Source organism: Doryrhamphus excisus, chromosome 18, assembly GCF_030265055.1.
Source record: "Doryrhamphus excisus isolate RoL2022-K1 chromosome 18, RoL_Dexc_1.0, whole genome shotgun sequence".
Classification (NCBI taxonomy): Eukaryota; Metazoa; Chordata; class Actinopteri; order Syngnathiformes; family Syngnathidae; genus Doryrhamphus; species Doryrhamphus excisus.
The window spans coordinates 16,031,895-16,052,869 of NC_080483.1; the positions used below are offsets into that span (position 1 = coordinate 16,031,895).

Genomic DNA, 20,975 nt, shown 5'->3' on the forward strand with positions numbered 1-20,975 from the left:
TATCTATTGTCTTTAATAATCTTTCATGTTTTCAGGAAGTGCAATTTTTGGGGTGTTGGTGCAAGTCAGGATAACCGGCACCTAGTAGGACCAATATTGAGCGCTAGGGACAGAGGAAAGCAAGTAGCAGTGTTCACCTTCACTTGCCAATCAGTTGTCATGAATGCTGAACATTCCATGTCCAGTCGGGAATAAACACCCACATAAAATGTTGTGCTTGGTCCGGTCCTTCCATCGACCCGGCCACATACAATTACAAATGGGAATAATAACACTCATTTTACCTAAATTAAGAAAAAAATAGCACAAAGTTTAAATCATATAGAATTTTTTTTAAGTATGATGAGAAACAAAACAAAAGTAGCAATTTTAGGAAAATTATCCTAAAACTTAAAAGTTAAAATACAATTATGAAGTCAAAATATATAATGTTACAAGAAAAAACATTAAAATAAAGTTTAAATAAAAAAAAAAATAAAGGGAAAAATGAGCAAAGAGAGGACAAAAAGTTCATAATGAGAATCAAAACAAAGAATAAAGTAGCAATTTTAGGAAAATTATCCTGGATAAAAGTTAAAATGTTGCAATTATAAAGTCAAGAGATAAAATATTACAAAAAAGCATTAAAAGAAAGTTTAAATATAAAAAAATAAACGGAAAAATGAGCGAAAAGAGGACAAAAAGTTCATAATGAGAAACAAAACAAAGAATAAAGTAGCAATTTTAGGAAAATTATCCTGGGTTAAAGTAAAAATGTTACAATTTTAAAGTCAAAAGATAAAATATTACAAGAAAAAACATTAAAAGAAAGATGCAGGCTGTGTTTTCTTAAAAAAAATTTTTTTTTAAATGTGTCCGCATATCTACGTACATGGCTTGGTTAAAAAAAAATTTAAAGTGACCCCCACACTTTTTCCGTATGCAGCCCTAAAAAGTTAGGACACCCCCTGCGATATCAGCACAAATCCCACTTATTACTTGTTTAGTCCCGTGGAATATTAAAAGGCATGACCAAGTGATATTACTCAAACAGAGAACAACAGTGAGCACCCATTTTTTGCTCTTAATTACCAGTTTTCATCTTATTTTAAGGCTTTCAAACGACACAAGGTTCCACCATATTTGCTAATTGCCTAAAGTCAACGTGAGGTCAAATCCAAATAGCGTTGGTAAGTATGTCGCTTTGAACTAAAAAGGTTTGATTGCCCTGCGAGCTGTATACATGAAAGGGAAGCGGGCCAGATGTTGAGTCAGTCCTTACAAAGAAGCATTTCTTCCTCTTGCATATGTATCATGTGTACATGTGTACATGTCACATAGAGGAAATGTTGCAGATTGTGGTTTTAAAACCGGGTCCACCATTAATCTATGCATCAAATATGTAAAAAAAAACAAGAACAGCAGCATATATTTCCTATGAAGCTACGCACAATGTGGCTCGCACTGTGTTAACTTTTGCCTTTTGATGATGCACGGCAGCTTTTTTTTTTTTTTTTACGAGCTAAAGCAAACCTAAATCACTTCAAGCGGACAAGCTTGGATCCGAGACAAAAATGTGTGTTTACTGTATCGAGTTACTGCTGCTGCAGAGCTACTGAGGCGACCGCAGCCCAGTGGCTTTTCACCAAATGCAAACACATACACAAAGTGCACAGACACAGAGGCAGCAGCCGGCCCGAGAGTGGGCGGAGCACTGCCTGGGCGGAGCACGCCAGATGACCGTTTGCGTGCGTGAGCCTTTAAAAAAAGAAGTATCAAATACCGTCTGATGTGCGTTTGACGTAAGAGAGTGAAAACTGGGGTCAGCTTTCTACAGCTGCTTAAGTTCTGCTGGCTCCGGCGGAGAGAACTTGTATATTTTGTCTTTATAGCCGCACCTCGTTCCCAATACGCGCTAGGAGTGATCTTCTCATTACAAATATCCAATCCCTGCCAGCTTGAACAAGACCCATACATCTTCCTTACCAGACAGTGACAGATAGATTAATCTAGTGAGCTCGATCCCGATGCTGTGAGAGCATCCGTTAGATAATGACTCACTGATGAAATATCTAAGACAGTCATTTTAATATCCATGCATAACCTGGAAAAATGTAGCAGAACAATCTAAGATGCTGATCTAGGGTCAGCTCGGTCGTTTCCCTACAGGTGTTTCTTGAGCTTTATCTGACATTAAATAAAAAAAACTTCTATATCTGTGACCGGAATGGATGACAGTTATCGGTATTAGTTGGATTAGGGAAATGTGGGAAACCGAAAGAGCCTTCAGAGTCACGATTCGATGGAGATAAACGTCAGCAAAGTGGATTATTTGTGTAAAAACCTTCCTCGCTCCAGTCCTTAAAGTCCTCTATTGTGCAAAACCGACTTTTTAATTATATTCTAACGGTATTATGTGTCGCTAGAGTCTGTTCATGACCACCAAAAATATGATCAAATTTATCATCTCCCGGACTTATGAGACAAGAGGCATTGAAGGTATTTGCTCAATTTTGCTAGCTAAAGATAAACGCAAACACATAGTCTCACAAATACAGACAAAAGATACTTATACACGCACCCACACAAAAAAAGGACTAATGTGACAACAGTTAAGATGGAAAAGCAAAATGTTCCAGACGTCTTGATGCCCCAGCAAAGCCTTGATGCCCCACCAAAGCCTCGAGTGTATAAAAGGCCGGGCAGGGAAAGGAAGGGTGCTTTTTTTGCAGTTGCGCTGTAATAAGACCCACTTACTTGTAGGCATACAGGGACTGCAGATAAGCCCGGACGTCTGTATTAGGTATTGTTGTCAGGAATAAATAATCTGGTTCTCATTCTATAATTTAGTTCTTTAAGATTCCCTTATCCTCTATTCGAAACCCAGTTAGAGTCCTCAGGGGGAGGATTTCTACAGCACTCAAAAGGTTGTGGTTTAGGGTGGACATTATGTCACCTCTGACACTCCCCTGGTCGTATATACTGTACTTGCACTTCACAGAAAACGATATTTTAGAGCTGTAAGTAGATTGGTAGATTCACCTCAGCATTTTTCTGCCCTCTGATTGGTTGATCAGAGCAAAACAGAGCAGAAGATGGTGACAAGTTGCCTGCTAACCATAAATAACAGAAGAGAATGCTAGGATGAAGAGAAATTTTCTTGATTTTATAATAACAATATTCATCCCATGTCAGCCGGCCCTGCCAACTAGTTGTGCCTTCATTATTTTTCAAGTAGCGATAACCCTTAAAACTACACAACTCCGTGTTCTCAGTGAGAGCTGAAAAATGCCGAAATTGAGAGATATCACGTTTAAACCAACCTATAATGAGTGCTGCGTTCGCAAACACACACGTGTCAAGACATGGGTGGTGCACGCAGAGCAGACACTGCCACTTAAGTGTTGACTTTCATCTGTGTGGGTGGGAGATGCCGAAAACGCGACCCAAAATCTGTGCTCTCTGTGAAGTATTCCAGTTATTTGGTTTGTTGTATTTTTGCCCTCATGACTCACTAGGAATTATAAATCTAGTACTACTACTACTACTACTGCTTCAGATACAACTGCTGTTTGTTGCTCTAATTATGGACAATCAATCGGTTTAATGACTATCTTGTTTACAATCTCACCTGACTCACTTGTGGCTAGAAGGGTCATATTTAGAGAAACGTTTGTGCTGCTTTAAGGATATGTTGAATTGCGAAACTCTAAATATGGGATAGGCGGCACGGCGGTCAAGTGGTCAGCGTGCAGACCTCACAGCTAGGAGACCAGGGTTCAATTCCACCCTCGGCCATCTCTGTGTGGAGTTTGCATGTTCTCCTCGTGCATACGTGGGTTTTCTCCGGGTACTCCGGTTTCCTCCCACATTCCAAAAACATGCTAGGTTAATTGGCTAACTCCAAATTGTCCATAGGTATGAATGTGAGTGTGAATGGTTGTTTGTCTAGATGTGCCCTGCGATTGGCTAGCGACCAGTCCAGGGTGTACCCAGCCTCTCGCCCAAAGACAGCTGGGATAGGCTCCAGCACCCCCTGCGACCCTTGTGAGGAAAAGCGGTAGGAAAAAAATGAATGAATAAATATGGGATTTACTCCAATGTGTTCATATGGAAATAAACTCGACTAAAAAAGTACACAAGTCATACAATCAAATAAAAGGATTGACCGAGTCGTGCTGACCGAGTATTAACTCATTCACGTACCCTTGCTGTCGTGTGCTAGCTAAATTAAAAAGGGAAACGGGTAACATGGCAACTCTAATTGCATTTCTATAAATGAATTGACCTTGTTGAAAAAGCAACAGAGCTGCATGGTGGATGAGTGGGTAGTGCACAATTGTAAAAGTACCAGATGGAGGGGTAGGATTTAGTAAGCTTTGCTTCTTCCTACTCCTTTTGGACATGTGGTACTGTGAACTGATTATGGGATGCATTCAATTGTAATCTGATGCATGTTCAAATGAAATCAAACCATTACCATTACCATTACTTTGGCCGGAAACATGAGATGTGAGAATGACAGTAAAGCAAAAATGTATTCATCAGGGGAATCAAGGCGCTAGTTTAGCGCCCTGGTCCAGAGATTGAACCTGCGGGCTGGATGTGTGTGAGCGTGTCAGACAGGCTGCTGGCAGGCCACACATAAAAACAGAGCTCCTGTTTTTGAGTGGAGCTGACTCATGCCACCTTGAGCAAACAGGGCGCAACAGACCGGAGCCTTGTCCTTCCACACACACACACACACACACACGTTTCTCCTGCATCTGTAAATTGGCTTTGATACACACACTTGTGTCTGATTCACTACTGACCTTCTGCAAAACTGGAGACTCTACAAGTTGAATAACCTAATAGCATAATGTGTGTGAGAAATAGTGCCTATTATGGTGAAATCACTTAACAAAACTTCTTTGTTTCTCCACTTCCAGTAAGAGCAGACGGTAGGGATTGAGAAATAGAACCAATGATGGCATTTACGGGAAGATGGAATCCTGAAAACAGACACGGAACCTAGTTTCAGTGGTCCTGGGAGAAGGCGAAGGAAGGGGCGTCTTGTCCACATAAATACTTACTTCCTGTCCCATGTCCGACAGGGAGCCTGAGACCATTGTATATTTGTGTATGCGTGTTGTGTGTGTCTGAGAGGAAGCACGGAGCAGCATGGTGGCCGCACTTCAAAAAGACCTTCGCCAAGTGACCTAAATGCATGACCTACGCCTCGGTCTGCGAGCGGACGGCCCGCAGCAGCAGCAGCATGGCTCGGACTAATGGGCTCTAACGCTGTTTGGTGCCGTATTACCATAGTAACCTCAAAAGCCATTTCCTGTCGGTGCGTTTCACCCTGGCGCGGTTGCCCACCTGCTTTAGCATGTTTCACCTCGGAGGAAAACACGGTCGCATTGCAGTACATCAGTAACACCGCATGTCTGTGGCACATTCATGCGAGGGAAATCAAACGCATTACACAATGTATGCACAATGTATATGATGTATTATTAAGTCGGTCTCAAGTCTACTCCTAAATATCAAGTCAAGTCTCAAGTCAAGCCGTGCAAGTCAGGTCGAGTCATGTCAGAAGTCATAGGCTTGAAATGTTTAAATCCTATTTAGTGTCTCTCCCCAAAAAATGCAACTACAGTAAACCTCGGATATATCGGATTCAATTGTTCCCACTGGTTTTGTCCGATATAAGCGAAATCCGTTATATGCGTATACCGGAAAATGTCCGTTTTACGCATATATCGGATTTATATCCGGTATATGCGTAAATCGGATTTTATCCGTTATAAAAAGGCACTTCCTTGACTATGTTTCCAATGTACCTGGACGCGCAGGCAACGCTGCAAACGCTGCAAATGACGTCGTATAGCGGCCTGTCACGATTCTGCGAATCGGAGCGCCACGATGCGGCCATCCGATATATGCCAGGGAAATTTAATGGAAATGCATTGGAACGGGACTGGAGATTTTGTCCGAAATAGGTGAAATCCGTTATAAAAAATCCGATATATGCAATGAATTTTTATTGGAAATGCATTACAGAAAAATTGGTTCTTTTTTATCTGTCCGTTGTGAGCGAATTTCCGATATATCCGAGTCCGATATATCCGAGGTTTACTGTATTATATTTAGCAAATGCAACAAAATGATTTTCATTTGCACTGGTTTGCACAAGGACATAAATAAACTGCACCGTACTATAAACCACATGCGTCCACGTCAAAAAGTAACATATTGACCGTGAGGACCACACAGCTCTTTATTTGACAGCAGACAATCATTAGCTATCAGGAAACAAGTTTGTCAACCCATCGGAACTCACAGAATGTCATTACTATAATGTCAAGACTATAATCATCACACAGCAACTTAACACTCAAAAGGTAGCTAGGAAATATACACGGTACCAGGTACTAATATGAGTTTAAAATCATAAAAAAAAACATCTATTTTATCTATCTGTTCACTGGCCACTGGGTGGATGGGTGACCAGTGGATGAAGTAGTCTGGACTTCACTGCTTAGGCTGCTGCCTTCACGATGGATGGATGGATGGATGGATGGGCTGTGGCATTCCGCTTTCATTCACATTTACTCTCGTGGCCCCACCTCCAACCATTGAGAACAAATTTTGCTTTGTTCAATACTGAATATTGAATTTTTAGCAAATTTTCTTTCTTGTCTTATTATCACTACTTCCTGCTACTGCTGTGGTGTGTAATAAAGTAACAATTTAATGCACAGTGGGTGCTAGATTCTCAACAAACTCTCTTCAAAAAAACATCTAAGTTAACTAGGAGTTGAACTTGTGACTTGATGAGCGAGAAGCCTCACTCCATTATCAGGCTGATGGAGGCCAGAATGCAGGCCACATCTATCTGTGTGTCCTATCTGTGTCAGGTCAGGTGGGAATGAGACTCTTTCTCCATCGTCGCGTTGGCTGTCTCTCCTTAGACTCGTCTTTTAGATGGAGGAGTGTCAGCAGAGATTGGTGCGGCCGACGTCCCCCGTGGACAACTGTTAATGATGTCCTCGCTCACGCACCGCACCTCGCAGATAAGGCCGCGGCGTACGGCGAGGTGAAGCAGAATAATTGGCGTAACTCGGACTCGGCCTTGTCTCGTCATCTCTTTCTGATTCTTGGCTCGCGCTCTCAAGTCAGTGTAGCGAATAGCTCATTTCACACTGTGATTCTTTCTCTCCGATTCGGAGCTGCTAGCTGCCAGATTGAGTTGAAAAGAACAGGATTAAATATTTTTTCCAGATGTGATGAGAAGTTGTAGGATTGGATATCTTTGTCTGGGCTGTTTGCAATGGCGTCATTTGGGCTTCGGTTCAAACATCAAACAATGGTCATCTTGATGCCAGAACTACGGTGGCCATATGTCCTTTCATCACATGTCCTCTTTTTGGTACCTAAAAAAAGCATCATTGTTATTATTCCAAGTATTCTTAGATCACAGTATGTCATGTATGGTCATAACACCTTGTACCCCCGTACGAGGTACGAGGTACATTATTTGAAAACAAACAAACAAACAAAAAAAAAACCTTAAACTGTATTATGGAAAGCAGGAAGTGAACAAATGTAACAGTTACTGATTGTAAAAGTACCAGATGGAGGGGTAGGATTTAATAAGCTTTGCTTCTTCCTACTCCTTTTGGACATGTGGAACTGGGAACTGATTACGGGATGCATTCAAATTTTGCCCACACTGGCAAGTACAGCGGATCGGGGACCGGGGCTTTATGGTCGCCGCCTGACGGATGATCACATCCGATGATCACCCTGCCAAGTGTTCGGCCCCAAATGTCGCACCAATCTAAAGCTTAAAGTAAGGCGTCACAGGATTATATCACAGGAAGTCCAACACAGGCAGGAAGTTCTGGATGCTGCACCAGGGGCGGAGTATTAGAAGTATTGGCTTTTTTCACTGATATCAGCCAATACCGATCGGTGGCCGATCGATTGGAGCACCCTTAGTAGCCAGTGTTATAATTACCTTTTATTATTAATTTAATTCATGATTATAATTTAAAACCTGCAGTAAAAGCCAGTTGATCAAGTCGGCTGCTTTTTTCACCGACCAATTAATGACACCTAGTGACCAATGTAGCGTACTACATTCACAATTTGAATGCGTAATACGATGCAAAATGCATGAAATTGGCTAAAACTTGCATTTTCTAAATAATAGACCATAGTCAACCACAAAACATAGTGGTTAGTGAGCAGGCCTCACAGCTAGGAGACCCGAGTTCAATTCCACCCTCGGGCATCTCTGTGTGGAGTTTTGCAGGTTTTCTTTGGGTACTCCGGTTTCCTCCCACATTCCAAAAACATGCTAGGTTAATTAGCGACTCCAAATTGTCCATAGGTATGAATGTGAGTGTGAATGGTTGTTTGTCTATATGTGCCCTGTGATTGGCTGGCCACCAGTCCAGGGTGTAGAAGACAGCTGGGATAGGCTCCAGCACCCCCGCGACCCTCGTGAGGAAAAAGCGGTAGAAAATGAATGAATGTATGAGGTATGAGGCTGCATGGTGGACGAGTGGTTAGCACGCTGGCCACACAGCAAGATACCCGGGTTCGATTCCCCTTTGGGCATCTCTGTGTGGGGTTTGCATGTTCTCCCAGTGCAGGCGTGGGTTTTCTCCGGGTGCTCCGGTTTCCTCCCACATTCCAAAAAAACATGCTAGGTTAATTAGCGACTCCAAATTGTCCATAGGTATGAATGTGAGTGTGAATGGTTGTTTGTCTATATGTGCCCTGTGATTGGCTGGCCACCAGTCCAGGGTGTAGAAGACAGCTGGGATAGGCTCCAGCACCCCCTGCGACCCTCATAAGGATAAGTGATAGAAAATGAATGAATGTATTTTCACTTCACTGTATGATGTATGAGGCTGCACGGTGTCCGAGTGGTTAGGCCACACAGCAAGATACCCGGGTTCGATTCCCCTTTGGGCATCTCTGTGTGGAGTTTGCATGTTCTCCCAGTGCATGCGTGGGTTTTCTCCGGGTACTCCGGTTTCCTCCCACATTCCAAAAAAAAACATGCTAGGTTAATTAGCGACTCCAAATTGTCCATAGGTATGAATGTGAGTGTGAATGGTTGTTTGTCTATATGTGCCCTGTGATTGGCTGGCCACCAGTTCAGGGTGTACCCCGCCTCTTGCCTGAAGACAGCTGGGATAGGCTCCAGCACCCCTGCGACCCTTGTGTAGAAATTGAATGAATGAATGAATAATGTTGACAATAGCATTTCTTGGAGCCAAACCCTGAGTTAGCATGAAAGCTTTAGAATACACGCATATCTTGTAAAGACAACTTTAATGGTTCTGAAATACAATTTTCCATTTTGTGAAATCATCATAAATGTACAGTTATATAGCTCCTATATAAAGCGCCGTGGAAGATAATGGCTCCACACCTGTCATTGTTCTTCCAGCATGTGTGCACGGAGCTGCAGTGTCAGCCGCTTCATGCATGAAGACATTATGCAGGCACATAGCTCAATTACGCAGCTCCTCGCCTAGCGTACTGCTAACCACGCATTGACTGGTCAGATGGAGAGCTTTAAAAACCCCTCAGACGCACACGTGCACTTTGCCTTTGCACATCAAGACTTCGGTTCAACCTGTCTGCGTTTTTGTCGTGATGTGCGCATCTTCACGCGCATGTGTGTGTTTCCTCCGCCTCGCCCTACAGTGGACGCGTTGCTGACCCGCTCGGGAGAAGAGAGAGCAGAGAGGGAGTGGGTAAAGCCAATTAAAAGAAAGATCACTTGTGTGTCTGCTGGAGTGTCTCTGAGAGCCTCTCACGGTTAACCTTTCCAGTTGGAGAGTGAGCAAACGAGTGAGAGGAACGAGGGAGAGGATGGAGAGGGAAGGCGACTGGGGAGATCAGGCGTTTCGACTTTAATGGTCCCTCAGTGTTGGAGTGAGGCTGCTTAATTTGCCTCCCTTTTCTCGGGCTGCGGCAGAGCCTTTAGCTTTTGTCAGGCCAACATTCCGCAAGAAACTTATGCATGAATAATAGAGGCCACATGGATATGTGTGTGTATGTGTGTGTGTGTGTGTTGAGAATTTGTGTATTTGCGAGACAGCGCTTTCTTTAGCCGTTTAATAATTTCATTATAAGTTTTACCTGCTAGGTGTTACAATACTGACATTTCAAAGAAATGCCATCAAGTTGTGAGTCTGTGTGTGTGTGTGTTACGTGCCATGCATCAGAGCTGGCCAAGACAACACAAATTGGGCTAAATTAATGACTATGTGTGCAAACGTGTGTGTGTGCGTGCGATTGCGGGGGCAGGGCGGCAACTGACAGTGTGTGGCGGCATAAATTGGGGTTAGATTAATGCAATGCAGATCTGCCTCTGTGCTCTGACCCTCATCAGGGCAGAGATGAGCTTTGTGTCTCAATTAACCTTGGCAAAACACGCAAGGCATATACTTACAAACACACACACACACACACACACACACATCAGGATGCTACACATGCACAGCGCTGATGTACAGCACGAGGAGATCCAATCAAGTCAGAGATCCTGATGGGCATCGCTGAAAAGTTTCCATGAAGTAACACAAAAGTAGCAACTTTAACGACTAATTAACTTTCAATAATACTTTCAAAACAATCAACCCCAAAGTGGCACCCGAGCTGATGTTTTATATGACGCCCACCTCTTTCACATGACTATGCTGGAATCTAACCCAGCTGACTGTGGGTGAGAGGTGGTGTCCAACCTGGACTGGTCGCCAGCCAATCAATTAAGTACACATGCATGTTTTTGGAGGACACGGAGAAAACCAACACACACGGAAAGAACATGTAAACTCCAGATTTCAATCCAACTCCTTTTCAATCTCCCAACTGTGTGGCCAACATGCTCACCACTTGTCCACTGTGTAGCTCATTAACATTATTGTCTTTAACTTAGATAACATGTCTCAAAATTGTCATGCTTTATGTATGACAAATAATTATCCTGACCTAAAAATAATATCCTATAAATAAATAAAGATAATATCAACAAATTAGTAAAAATAAAAAGTATAGCATTCAACAAACTCTTTATATACATATTTAGCCAAAATGCGTAAACAACGATACCACAACATAAAACATGAAAATATTTTTTTTACAAATATAACACCCTGCACGGCGGTGGAGTGGTTAGCACGCAGGCCTCAGAGCTAAAAGACCAGGGTTCAATTCCACTCTTGACCATCTCTGTGTGGAGTTTGCATGTTCTCCCCGTGCATGCGTGCGTTTTTTTTTTTGGCCTTTTTTTTTTGTTTTTTTTTTGTTTGTTTTTTTTTTACATTAAACTGTTTGATTGTGGAGTTGCATCATCACCTCTTTGTACCTCTCATGCAAAAAAAATTCATTCATTTTCCACCGTTTAAATTTTTTTATATTTAAACTTTCTTGTAATGTTTTTTCTTGTAATATTATATCTTTTGACTTTATAATTGTAACATTTTAACTTATTTTCCTAAAATTGCTACTTTATTCTTTCTTTTGTTTCTCATCATTCGTTCATTTTCTACCGCTTTTCCCTACCAGGGTCGCGGGGGCGCTGGAGCCTATCCCAGCCGTCTTCTACACCCTGGACTGGTGGCCAGCCAATCCCAGGGCACATATAGACAAACAACCATTCACACTCACATTCATACCTATGGACAATTTGGAGTCGCTAATTAACCTAGCATGTTTTTGGAATGTGGGAGGAAACTGGAGTGCAAAAAATAAATTAAAAAATAAAATAATAAGGGATTTTATAATAATAAAAAAATTATATTATAAAATTTTTAAATAAATTACAAAATTAAAAAACTAAAAAAACACATAAATACGTATTTTGGTAGAGAGAAGAGGTTAATTAGATTTAGATTATTTCTTATGGGAAAAATGTATAAGGTAAAAATCGGACACTTAAGAATGGATTAGTTATGCTAAAAACGTTTCCACTGTAAGAAATAACTCATAGCAAAACAAGAATGTGGTGCACATACTTTACCACATTGCTTTTTTCATTATTAGTGAAATGGCCCCCGGTATTTGCCTATAAGGCCGAATGGGCGGCCGCCTCTGCATACATGTACAGGTCAAAGGTTACCTCTACTCTTCAGTCCAATAAATCAAACGTAGATCCCTACAAAGCTGCCAGGATGATTGCAATTAATCCCCCTTTACATGCACTTGGACCTCTTTAGTCCGCTTCTTTTGTCCACTCGGGGCTGACGAAGAAGTAGAACACTTGAGTGGTCTTAATCAGAGCAGATAGCCAAAAATATATATTTCCTCCTCCGTGATTCTGCTTCTCAAACACAGATGAGTGAAAAGACGGATGAGTTGAAGGAAGGACGCACATATGACCTTCAGAATAATCCCATGAACTTTTAGTTATTTATAATAAGTGGCAATTTCTTGTATGCTAATCATTGTAATAGCACACACGACAGGTGGGGACGTCCTTGTTGTTGCGTGAAGATAGTTTAAGTGTACCATGGACTGTTAGGAACCATATTGTGGGCATCTATTGTGTACTCTGGATGTTATAAGAAAAGACATTGCTCCTCCTAATGGTGAAATGTGGTATTGCACCAACTAAAAGTAAGGGTGAGGAAAGATAGTAGTTATTTCTTTCATTCATTCATTTTCTACCGCTTATCCTCACGAGGGTGGCGGGGGATGCTGGAGCCTATCCCAGGTGGTACACCCTGGACTGGTGGCCAGCCAATCACAGGGCACATATAGACAAACAACCATTCACACTCACATTCATACCTATGGACAATTTGGAGTCGCTAATTAACCTAGCATGTTTTTGGAATGGGGGAGGATGCCGAGAAAATACACACAGAGATACCGGAGCAGGGAATCAAACTTGTGTCCCAATGGCTGGGCGGGTCACAAAAAAACAAAAACCGGAGTACCTGGAGAAAACCCACGCCTGCACGGGAAGAACATGCAAACTCCACACAGAGATGGCCGAGAGTGGAATCAAACTCGGGTCTCCTAGCTGTGAGGTCTGTACGCTAACCACTCGACCACCGTGCAGCTTTGTTTCATTCATTCATTTTCTACCGCTTTTCCTCACGAGGGTCGCGGGGGTGCTGGAGCCTATCCCAGCTGTCTTCGAGCGAGAGGCCGGGTACACCCTGGACTGGTGGCCAGCCAATCACAGGGCACATATAGACAAACAACCATTCACACTCACATTCATACCTATGTACAATTTGGAGTGGCTGATTAACCTAGCATGTTTTTGGAATGTGGGAGGAAGCCGAGAAAATACACACAGAGATACCTGAGCAGGGAATCAAACTTGTGTCCCAATGGCTGGACGGGTCACAAAAAACAAAAAACAAAACAAAAACCGGAGTACCCGGAGAAAACCCACGCATGCACGGGAAGAACATGCAAACTCCACACAGAGATGGCTGAGGGTGGAATCGAACTCAGGCCTCCTAGCTGTTAGGTCTGCGCGCTAACCACTCGACCACCGTGCAGCTTTGTATGCAGTGCAGATCCGAAGTGACACAATGTTGTGTGTGTGTGTTCATCACTGAGGTTGCGTGTGTGTCTGGCCTGCCGACCGGCCCAGATGTTTAGCTAATTAACACGAGTCTCATCTAGGTGATTAAATAATCAAATAATTAATTCATTAAGCGGAGGGCTTGCACCGTCTCTTATGATCTGCGCCGCACACAGCTTGTCAGTGTGGAGGGGACGGGGGGGACAGGGTGGGTGGGGGGGGGTATTACAACAGACTGCCGATACTTAGCATCACACAGGACACCCATGGACGTTGTATCCATCATTTCCGTTGTCCTGGGGCTCAAACAGCTTCATCTAACAGATTAAAGCAGGGAGCTCTCACACTATAAAATGATCATAACTCCAAAAAGCCAATAGTAGCCTGGTGTATTTATATGTTTCATTATCTGAGAGGGAAAATGGAATTAAAAATGCAGCAGAAGGAAAACTTATGACAGATCTTCGCTTTAAGTGAAAAGGCCTTTATGATGTGGACATATGTTGCGTTTACATCCGTGCAGCTTCTAGAAAGAACTAATCTGATTCCGCCTCTAAATTTGGTTGGGTGCTTATAGACCCGAATTCATTTATTTTCTATGCCGCTTATCCTCACAAGGGCCTATCCTAAAAGTAGAATGTCGAATACATGAAAAGTTGGGTTAAATGTTACTAAATACTAAATGTTGGTTATTGAAGTACTGCACTTCAGTTCTTTTTTTAGCTAAAAATTAAACAACAAAATATTATTTTTCAATAATAATTAAATAAAAAATAAAAACCATACTTTAAAAATACCAAATACTTTAAATGTGTTTAATAAGCATCTGATTCATATTTAGGGATTAAACCAATATTGCATTGTATGTAAAAGAGGGCTGCAACAATTATCCGGATAATTCGATTACCTCGATTACAAAAAGTAGTCAAGGGGGTTTTCCACGTTTCAAATATTATATAATATATAATTTTTTGCCTTTCTTCTAGTCCTTAAACTGCACTTTAAGGACTAAGATTAAATATTACTTTCAAAATTGAATCACTGTTCTGTATTAAATACAATCTGTAACACAACACGTCATCTTACATGTTGCACAGAGTCAACTACCTACTGCACCATGCGGGCAAACAAACATACCAGCCGCAAGGCATGCTGGGTAGGTTGTGGTACTCTTTCTCCCCATCATTTTGCCGTGTTTGTCATATTTTGCCATATTAGCAAATATGCTAATTAGGCTGTCAGAGAAGGAAACATGGAGGATTTAGCATACTCTTGATAGCCAAAGTTTATAGTTCATAGTTCACGTTGTTGCTGCAGCTGGACTACCCAGCATGCCTTGTGTTCAGCACTGCGTTGTTGATTTATGTTATGCGTTAACTTGCTGTGGATGTGTTGTGTTTTTATTTGGTCCGGGCAGGAACCAAAGAACGGAAAAAAAATCCCACTTTCAGACGGTTCGATTTTCGCCCGTTTTTCATGCTGTCGCCTTTTTGTTGGAGGGGTTTAAATGACACTTTTCTGGTCCAGGAGGTGGACTAAACCCACCACACATTCATCAGGGGTCACGGCAGGACCTAAAGAAGGCAAGAAATCCCACTTTTCTGACGCTTTGTTTTTTGCCAGTTTTTCAGGTCCGCGGTTGTTGTTTTTTCTCCTTTTTTTTAGGTGTTTAAACGACACTTTTCTGCCCCGGGAGGTGGACAAAACTGACGACACATTCATCAGGGGTCCCAGAAGAACCCAAAGAAGGCAAGAAATCCCACTTTTCTGACGTTTCTTTTTTTTTTTGCCTGTTTTTCAGGTCTGCGGCTGTTATTTTTTCTCCTTTTTTAGGTGTTTAAACGACATTTTTCTGATCCGGGAGGGGGACAAAACCCAATACACATTCATCAGGGGTCCCGGCAGGACCTAAAGAAGGCAAGAAATCCCACTTTTCTGACGCTTCATTTTTTGCCTGTTTTTCAGGTTCAGTTTTTGTTTAGTTGCACTGTGAGAAAGTATGCTATTTCTGCTTGATGCCACCTACATATAGACGGCCACTTGACCTAATTTTTTAACCCGATTTGGCCCGTGAGTCAAAATATTTTCCCACCCTTGCATAAGGGCGTTGTTGCCATTGGTCAGTTCGGCTGGCATGAGGTGGCACCATCATCATCTGAGCCGGACAGGAAGTGGCGGGCAAGGATGGCAACTTGAACCACCAAGTACACACACACACACACACACACACACACACACAGCAACCCTCATTTTAAACACTCCTTTAGCCATAATCATTTTCATATAATTCACTTTCATACAATTCCTTCTCCTAATCATTATCAGGCCCACTAACGTCTTAATGACTTCATAAATTTAAGCTATAAAAAGTAATGGAGAAAGACAAATGAGATAATTAGGAATAAATCTTAGTGGAAAGCCATTTATCAAAACACGGAGAGGCCCGGAATATTCCCCACCATTAGGCGCTGCTGTAATTAACACAGGCTCTCAGTTATGAAGGAAACCTGCTAGCAGAGATATTAAGATCCAAAAGCCTCACTGTTATTAAATTGACCGATGAATCTGCGACGTATAATATGATGTGGATTATTAGGATCCTTTTTAATTAAAAAGAACGTTAAGATTTTTTTTTTTATATATATATATATTTAAATTTTTAACGCTTTAACGGTGGCTTGAACTCATCTCGCTGCGGTTATGGACCAATGAGACCGAGAGAGTCAAAGTGAGATGAAAAAAGAAAAGAATGGGAGAAAGAAAGTGTGTGTGTGTGTGTGTGTGTGTGTGTGTGTCACACTCCCCTTTTTGCTGCAGACTATTCCAAGTACATGAGAGGAAATGGTATTCTAATTTAACCATCAAATGCATACAGCGAGCAGACATTATTAATTCTTATTATCTTTAAAAGTGTAAGTGTGATGTAATGCTTTGCTCTGATTAGTAAGAGTCACATTCAGCATTTTGGATTTCATTATTAGAAAAAAATGACATTTCACCACACACACACACACACACACACACACACATATGTCTTCTCCTTTGTCCTCCAAGAACAGTAAGCCTCCACATTCTCAAAAGGATGTCATCAAAAAAAATCTGTGATTTTCCATTTTATTCCTTGACCTTCAATCTGGTTCTGGTTGAGCCACAATGGCCGCCTTCAAGACTCATCAGATCTCCATTGATGTTCATTTTCATCTGTTCAAAATGTGACTTAGTCTGCAATGATAATATGAATGTGGGGGGATAAAACATATTCAATGTGTTAATTATTGAGAACGCTGAGTATTTTTGGTGTATTTGACATTGTTGTTAAGTACTTGACATGATAACTAGACTCGTTATCAATAGTCCACATTCCTTGAAAGTGTTTAGAATAAGAAGGGGGTCCTCGTTAGTGTCGGCTTCACCATATAGTTTCTTTAAAATACTTTTTACAGTACATGCAAATGATCTTTTATATAAATGGCACGCCAACCTCCAATCGCTGACCAATTTAATGACCTTGGAGGGCATCTTGTGACTAATTTATCCTTGACAGCTCCCCTGGCGCCGGTTGTCAGTGTGTGTCTGTGTGTGTCTGTGTGTTGCAACAGTTGAGCTCATTAACATGGAAACCCGGTTGGTGCTTGTGTGGGTGCGGGTGTCACCGAGGCCTCGTCAGAACACGCTAGGCCGGGTTTTTCATTCCAATTGTGTACCGATCATGATTTCAAATGGATATATATTTTTAGGTACATTCACATTCATCAGGGGTCCGGGCAGGAACCAAAGAAGGGGGAAAAAATACTACTTTTCGCCCATTTTTCAGGCTGTCGCCTTTTTGTTGGAGGGGTTTAAATGACACTTTTCTGGTCGGGGATGTGGACAAAACCCACCACACATTCATCAGGGGTCCCGGCAGGACCTAAGAAAGGCCAAAAATCCAACTTTTCTGACGGTTCATTTTTTTGTCCGTTTTTCAGATTGGTTTTCAGGTTCAGGCTGTCAAAAATTCTCGTTTTTTTAGCTGCCGAAATGTCAATTTCTGGTCCGGGAGGTGGACAAAACCCACCACACATTCATTAGGGGTCCCGGCAGGACCTAAAGAAGGCCAAAAATCTCACTTTTCTGACGCTTTGTTTTTTTGCCTGTTTTTCAGGTTCGCTGCTGTCGCAAATTCTCATTTTTTTAGCTGCCAAAACATCAATTTCTGGTCCGGGAGGTGGACTAAACCCACCACACATTCATCAGGGGTCCCGGCAGGACCTAAAGAAGGCCAAAAATCTCACTTTTCTGACGCTTTTTTTTTTTTGCCTGTGTTGCCTGTTTTTCAGGTTCGCGGCTGTTGTTTTTTCTCCTTTTTTAGGTGTTTAAACAACACTTTTCTGGTCTGGGAGGTGGACAAAACCCACCACACATTCATCAGGGGTCCCAGAAGGACCCAAAAAAGGCAAGAAATCCCACTTTTCTGACGCTTCGTTTTTTGCCCGTTTTTCAGGTCCACGGCTGTGGCAAATTCTCGTTTTTTTAGCTGCCCAAACGTCAATTTATGGTCTGGGAGATGGACTAAACCCACCACACATTCATCAGGGGTCCCGGCAGGACCTAAAGATGGCAAGAAATCCCACTTTTCTGACGCTTTGTTTTTTTTGCCTGTTTTTCAGGTCCACAGCTGTTGTTTTTTCTCCTTTTTTTTAGGTGTTTAAACAACACTTTTCTGATCCGGGAGGTGGACAAAACCCACCACACATTCATCAGGGGTCCCAGAAGGACCCAAAAAAAGCAAGAAATCCCACTTTTCTGACGCTTCGTTTTTTGCCCGTTTTTCAGGTCCGTGGCTGTGGCAAATTCTATTTTTTTTTTAGCTGCCGAAACGTCAGTTTCTGGTCCGGGAGGTAGACAAAACCCACCAAACTTTCATCAGGGGTTCCAGCAGGACCTAAAGAAGGCAAAAAATCCTACTTTTCTGATGCTTCGTTTTTTGCCTGTTTTTCAGGTGCGGCTGTCACTTTTTCTCCTTTTTTTAGGTGTTTAAACGATAGTTTTCTGGTGCGAGTGGTGGACAAAACCCAATACACATTCATCTGGGGTCCCGGCAGGACCTAAAGACGGCCAAAAATCTCACTTTTCTGACGCTTTTTTTTTTTTGCCTGTGTTGCCTGTTTTTCAGGTCCACGGCTGTTGGTTTTTCTCCTTTTTTTAGGTGTTTAAACGACACTTTTCTGGTCCGGAAAGGTGGACAAAACCCGACACACATTCATCAGGGGTCCCGGCAGGACCTAAAGAAGGCCAAAAATCTCACTTTTCTGCCGATTCATTTTTTTTGCCTGTTTTTCAGGTCCGCAGCTGTTGTTTTTTCTCCTTTTTTTAGGTGTTTAAACGACATTTTTCTGGTCCGGGAGGGGGACAAAACCCAATATACATTCATCTGGGGTCCTGGCAGGACCTAAAGAAGGCAAAACATCCCGATTTTCTGACGTTTTTTTTTTTTTTTGCCTCTTTTTCAGGTCTGCAGGTCACTTTTTCTCATTTCCTTGAGCTGTTTAAATGACACCTTTCTGGTCTGGGAGGTGGACAAAACCCACCACACATTCATCAGGGGTCCCAGAAGGTCCCAAAAAAGGAAACAAAAATCCCATTTTACCGACGAGTCGATTTTCGCCCGTTTTTCAGGTTTGCGGCTGTCGCAAATTCTTGTTTTTGAGGTCCTGAAATGACACTTTTCTGGTCTGAGATGTGAACAAAACCCACCACACATTCATCAGGGGGTCCCGGCAGGACTTCAAGAAGGCAAAAGAATCACACTTTTCTGATTATTGTTTTTTTGCCCGTTTTTTTAAGTCAATGGCTTTTGCAAATTCTCGTTTTTTGAGATGCCGAAACAACACTTTTCTGGTCCGAGAGGTGGAGAAATTCCACCTCATATTCAGCAGTCCTGACAGGACCCACAGAAGGCAAAAAAAAATCCCACTTTCCTGACAGGTCGATTTTTTTCCCCATTTTTCAGGTCCGCGGCGGCCTTGCACTTTTCTTCCTTTGCAACGCGCATCACTCTCTCACTGGAGTGTGTGTTATTCTCTCCCTAACTGCTTTATCAGACTTCTGCACCAGCGGTTCTCATTAGAACATTAATTGAAAAAGAGTAATTAATCCTGAGAGGTGGCAACACTGGACTGCGGCCCACGAGAGAGAGAGTGTGAGAGGAACAGAAGTGGACAAAGTGCCTTGCTCAGTGTGACCCAATACTGCCCCCTGTTGATGCTCACTGCATGCTGCACCTCAGCTGCTCACTGGAGGACCAAGCTGTTGGTCTCCTAAGCCTCCATTGGTGCCAAGTCAACTTATATGATTTTTATGTTAAATGCTTTTTGACAATGAATGAGCCTAAAATCAAAATACAGCTTTGGGAAAATCTCAGAGACATTTTTTTTACATTTTTTTTAGTGTTTGAGAAGCAGTGAACATTTGTTTTATTCTCTAAACTACTTTATTACATTACTTCCTCTCGTTTATTAGCATAAAATGAAAAATGGTCAAAACAACCAAAGCAGATACATCAATACCTCCTGCATTAATATTTGGTAATTTGGTAATTTTCATGCAAACAAATCCAAATTTGAGGTGCTTGTTGTGGTTGCATATAGGTCCTCATGAACGTCATAGTTTTTAGAAAATTTATTACAAAAAGAAAAATAACAATAAAAAAACATCTTAATTAATATAACGCAATATAATTCCCTTCATAAAATCTTTCTAAATGTAGTATTACTTATTAAAGTAGTGCATTTCAGTTCTTTTTTTAGTTGAAAAATTAAATAAAAATTATTATTTTTTCAATAATATTTAAATAAAACAAACATACTTAATTGGAAGTAATGGTAATTGAATAATATATAAATTAATTTTAAAAATATGTTATAAGTTAGGTTAAGGTGGCTTATTGTGGCATTGACAATACGGTAATTGTGTTCTTTTTTTAGCACTTTTTTATTATTTTTTTCCCAATGCTAATCACTATGGTAATATATCAAAATACATATTACCATTTTAATATTTCCTTACCCATTATTATACTGATTTTTCTGCACTAATTGCCAAGGGAGAAAGACAGTATGTGGTCCTTCATACTAACACACAACAAAGTTACAAAATATGGTTCCCTATCAATAAAGTTTCATATCTACGACATATGAAGTACAATGAGGGTGAGGGTGACGAACACCCGGAAAGGCTAAGGTGGGTCTCTCTACGCTCTGAGCGCGCCCAATACGGCTCGTACCTCGGCCCACTCTATTATTCTAATCCTTGGTTGTGTCTCGGTGACCTTTGCGAGGATGATTGTTTCTCATTTAGAAGTGTAAGGTGTGATCTTCCCACCCGTTTGATCCTGCTCACCTGACCTTTGTAAATTGCCTGTTAAGCATATCGCGGCTCGACCTCGGAGTCTCGCGCGCACATC

At 41.7% G+C, this 20,975-nt stretch overlaps 1 protein-coding gene across 7 annotated transcripts in view; it reads left to right on the forward strand.

Moving 5' to 3' along the window:
* LOC131105876 (uncharacterized) overlaps nucleotides 1–20,975 on the forward strand; it is a 37,699-nt gene that overhangs the window by 911 nt on the left and 15,813 nt on the right. Inside the window, exon 4 of one of the 7 annotated variants that reach the window (XR_009120010.1) lies at nucleotides 15,333–20,029. The exons of 4 other annotated variants lie outside the window; for them this stretch is intronic. The gene's annotated coding sequence lies outside the window, so the exon portion shown is untranslated. 2 more of the 7 variants (XR_009120011.1, XR_009120009.1) reach the window with 2 other exon arrangements.